The following is a 5,337-nucleotide window of genomic DNA, read 5'->3' on the forward strand; positions in this document are numbered from 1 at the left end:
GATGAGCTTTCATATATTTATAGCTCTAGTGCATCCGTTGCATGGCAATCCCTACTCCTTGCATTGACATCAATCGGTGGGCATCTCCATAGCCCATTGATTAGCCGCGTCAATGTGAGACTTTATCCCTTTTTGTCTTCTCACACAACCTCAACCATCATATTCTATTCCACCCATAGTGCTATGTCCATGGCTCGCGCTCATATATTGCATAAAAGTTGAAAGAGTTTGAAAAGGCTAAGTATGAAACAATTGCTTGGCTTGTCAACGGGGTTGTGCATGATGGGAGCATTTTGTGTGATGAAAATGAAGCATGGCCAAACTATATGATTTTGTAGGGATAAGTTTTCTTTGGCTATGGTATTTTGCTAAGACATAATTGCTTGATTAGCATACTTGGAGTATTACTATTTTTATGTCAACAATAAACTTTTATCTTGAATCTTTCAGATCTGAACATTCATGCCACAATAGAGAGCAATACATTGAAGAGCATGCTAGAAAGCATTCCACATCAAAAATTCTGTTTTTATCATTTACCTACTCGAGGACGAGAAGGAATTAAGTTTGGGGATGCTTGATATGTCTCCAACGTATCTATAATTTTTGATTGTTCCATGCTATTATATTATCTGTTTTGGATGTTAATGGGCTTTATTTTACACTTTTATATTATTTTTGGGACTAACCTATTAACCCAAGGCCGAGTGCAAATTGCTGTTTTTTGCCTATTTCAGTGTTTCCCAGAAAAGGAATATCAAATGGAATCCAAACGGAATGAAACCTTCAGGAGCGTGATTTTTGGAACAAACGTGATCCAGAGGACTTGGAGTGGACGTCAAGAAACGAACAAGGTGTCCACGAGGCAGGGGGCGCGCCTACTTTGCTGCATCACCCTTTCCTCTTCAAGGGAAAGCCAACGCAGTGCTCAAGAGGTAGCAAGAAGGATTTCCACGGCGTCATCTTTGCAAGAAGGGGGTGCGGGAATGGGGATCGGGATTCGTGGATTCGGGGGTTGCCGGCACTAGAGCAGACGAGTCGGCGAAGCTTAAGGAGGGGGACTTAAATAGACCCAGATATTTTCATTGCAAACGGTTCCTAGAAAAGAACTGTGTGTGATGTTGTAGATATTTTTTATTAGATGTGAAAGACGAATTTGGAATAAAGTGCTAACGGATGGTGTTTTAAATGAACGATAAATTTTGTAGTACTAATACAACTATCATGTCAAATTTTGGAAAATTTCATGGGTCATTTGACCTTCTAAGACATTTAAGTGATTTTCTAGCCATTTAATGACCGTAATTGAAATTTGAACTACATGTACATGCAACAGCTAACCATAACGGTTTGAAAACTCATATTTCGTGTACTTGTGTGCGATTTAATTCCATGTGCAGTAAATTGGAAGGAATTTTCAAACATATTGGTCTAACGGCTATGACACAATTAAGCATGGAGTGACATGGAATTTTAATTCCAAAAAATTATAAAAAAATCAGAAACACATGAAACCTTGGTTGATGTAATGTCATGCCACCAAGATGATGTGGTAAAAAAATTGGCATGTTTGACCAAAGTTTGGACACACACCCCTCACAAACCGGAGCAACTCACTAGAAGGCTCGTGGTTTCGAGAGGGAACAATGCATGTTTGATGATGAACCAGAGATAGCTTCCTCTTATGGCCTTCAAATTTTTTTCTACGTCTAACGTGCACTACTACAACTGTATTATGAAATTTTTGAAAATTCTAGGGGTCATTTGACCTTTTAAATACATTTAAGTGATTTTCCAGCCATTTAATGACCGTAATTCAAATTTGAACTACATCTACATGCAACGCGTAACCAAAACGGTTTGAAAAAAAATCATATTTGTGTACTTGTGTGCGAGTTAATTCCATGTGCAGTAAACTAGAAGGAATTTTCAAACATATTTGTATCACGACATGGACACATATGCATGGAGTGGCATGGCATTTTAATTCCAAGAAAATCAGAAACACATGAAACCTTGGTTGATGTAATGTCATGCCACCAAGATGATGTGGTAAAGAAATTGGCATGTTTGACGAAATTTTGGACACACACCCCTCACAAACCGGAGCAACTCGCTAGAAGGTTCGTGGTTCCGAGAGGGAACAATGCATGTTTGATGACGAACGGGAGATAGCTTCCTCTTACGGCCTTCAATTTTTTTCTACGTCTAACATGCACTACTACAACTGTAATGTGAAATTTTGGAAAATTCTAGGGGTCATTTGACCTTTTAAAGACATTTAAGTGATTTTCTAACCATTTAATGACCGTAATTCAAATTTGAACTACATCTACATGCAATGCCTAACCATAACGGTTTGAAAATTCATATTTTTGTGTACTTGTGTGCGAGTTAATTCCATGTGCAGTAAATTCAAAAGAATTTTCAAACATATTGGTGTCAAGGCATGGGCACGTGCATGGAGTACATGCCATGGCATTTTAATTCCAAAAAATTAAAAAATGATCAAAAAACATGAAACCTTGCTTGATTTAGTGTCATGCCACCAAGATGATGTGGTAAATAAATTGGCATGTTTGACGAAAGTTTGGACACACACCCATCACAAATCGGAGCAACTCGCTAGAAGGTTCGTGGTTCCGAGAGGGAACAATGCATGTTTGATGACGAACGGGAGATAGCTTCCTCTTACGGCCTTGAAATTTTTTCAACGTCTAACGTGCACTACTACAACTGTAATGTGAAAATTTGGAAAATTCTAGGGGTCATTTGACCTTGCAAAGATATTTAAGTGATTTTCTAACCATTTAATGATCGTAATTCAAAGTTGAACTACATCTACATGCAACGCCTAACCAAAATGGTTTGAAGAATCATATCTGTGTACTTGTGTGCGAGTTAATTACATGTGCAGTAAATTAGAAGGAATTTGCAAACATATTGGTCTCACGACATGGACACATGCATACGTATGCATGGAGTGACATGACATTTTAATTCAAAAAATATATAAAAATGATCAGAAACACATGAAACCTTGGTTGATGTAATGTCATTCCACCAAGATGATGTGGTAAAAAAATGGCATGTTTGACGAACGTTTGGACACACACCCCTCACAAACCGGAGCAACTCGCTAGAAGGTTCGCGGTTCTGAGAGGGAACAATGCATGTTTGATGACGAACGGGAGATAGCTTCCTCTTACGGCCTTCAAATTTTTTCCTACGTTTGACGTGCACTAATACAACTGTCATGTGAAAATTTGGTAAATTTCAGGGGTCATTTGACCTTGTAAAGACATTTAAGTGATTTTCTAACCATTTAATGGCCGTAATTCAAATTTGAACTACATCTACATGCAACGCCTAACCAAAACGGTTTGAAAAATCATATTTTTGTGTACTTGTGTGCGAGTTAAAAAATCATCAGACGTTGTAAATATCTGGTGTTCAAAAAAGAAAATGTAAAGATCTGGCAAGACAACCGGCCCCCACACGATTGGTAGTCTATCTCGCGGCTCGAGGTTTGGTAGGTGAATGGCGGGGATCATTAATCAGACACGGTTCTGCATTGGAAACCGTCAGCTATTATGTTCACACACGGATTTTGGCTATTATGTTCACACACGGATTTGCTGCGGGAACTGTGTGTAATTCAAACTACAGTACTCGTAAATTCCGGTGACCGGCGTGTGTACTATCCCCGTCGATCTAGATTCCGGCCGCCAATAAATACTACCTTGCTCACGTCGTCCCGCCTGCATTCTCATCTACATCCTCCCCTCGCTCGCCCCCCCTCTCTCTCTCTCTCAAATCTCTGCCATGGCGCCGCCGGTCTGCCCACGCACTGACGAGGAGTCGCTGCCCCCCGAGGATGCTCACTCGATTAGCAGCGACGAGGACCCCTATGCGTCGCCTGACGAGGTTGCGTCGGACCCCCCCACTTTGGATTGGTTTTGGGGCCAGTACAATCTTTGTCTATGGAAGTCGCTGCCGCCGGCTGAGAAAGCCAGGCAAGTGGCGTTCAAGAAGGAGATGGCGGAGGAGGAAGCCAGGTACCATGCGGCCTGTGAAGCCCGTGATGCCGCCTGGAAAAAGGAGGTGGCGGAGCTTTGGGGGCGGGCGTGTCGTCATGCCGAGGAGGTGTACAAAGACAGGTACTTCGCGAGGAAGGTCATAGTCGTTGGGCGCCTCGTCGCTGCATGGAGGTGGGCCGATAAGCTCCAGCATGCCACCGACGAGGATGCAACGACCATGTTCTGTGATGATCTAATGAACAATTAATATATATATATATATTATGAATTCCATTTTCTATTTGTTTTTGTATACTAATTTGAATCTAGCTGTTATCATCCACATATACAGAATGGAATGCATATATACACACATTGAAACAGAACATATAAGAATGGAAAACAGAGTACACACATTGAAATAAAGCTATAAACAGAGCAATACTATGATTGTTGTGAATACAAAGCTATCCACATCGAAGCAACTTTTCAAAATAAAACGCGTCCATGAGACCATGACCAGCAGCCCTTGCCTAGGGTAGCTCTTGGCTCTGCCTGAACTCGTGCAGGCGTTCATCCAAGCGGTCCACACGCTCACGGTACATCTAGAGCGCGATCTCGAGCTCCAAGTTGGCTATTTCATCAGAGATCACCAGCTTGAGGATGTGACGACCATGTTCCTCTACTGCGCCCAGGTGGACACCTGGGCCAAGGGGGTGGTCGAGCCTACGGACCAGCGCGTTGACATCCAGCGGGCCGCGGACAAGGCGAATGGCGGCACCCATGCGAACGGCGCGGCGGGCGTCCGGTGCAAGTACGGCGTGGCCGGCATTTGGTGCAAGTATGGCGCTGAGGGCCTTTGGCCACTCCTGGCAAGGAATGGGGGTACTGACGAGACGTGTAACTAGCTGCGACGCCGTGTCGACAGCAGGCAAGCGCCGATGGATCCGCTCTTGTTGTGCGGCACGCCGCGCCTCTCGCTCTACGGCACTCCAACGGTCTCGCCATGCGGCTAGCCGCAGCCTATCGGCGCGGACGCGCCTAGCTTGCCCTGCGGCACGCCATCGATCATGTTGTGTGTTGAGCTGCAGCCTTTCGGCGCTAACATTCCTATCTTGATCCGCGACGCTCAAGCGCCATGCGCCAAAGGTCTGGTCAACCCTGGCGATGACGCGCATCGTAGCTGTTGGGGAACGTAGTAATTTCAAAAATTTCCTACGCACACGTAAGATCATGGTGATGCATAGCAACGAGAGGGGAGAATGTTTTCCACGTACCCTCGTAGACCGAAAGCGGAAGCGTTATGACAACGCGGTTG

This window comes from Triticum urartu, chromosome 7 (assembly GCF_003073215.2).
Source record: "Triticum urartu cultivar G1812 chromosome 7, Tu2.1, whole genome shotgun sequence".
Taxonomy (NCBI): Eukaryota; Viridiplantae; Streptophyta; class Magnoliopsida; order Poales; family Poaceae; genus Triticum; species Triticum urartu.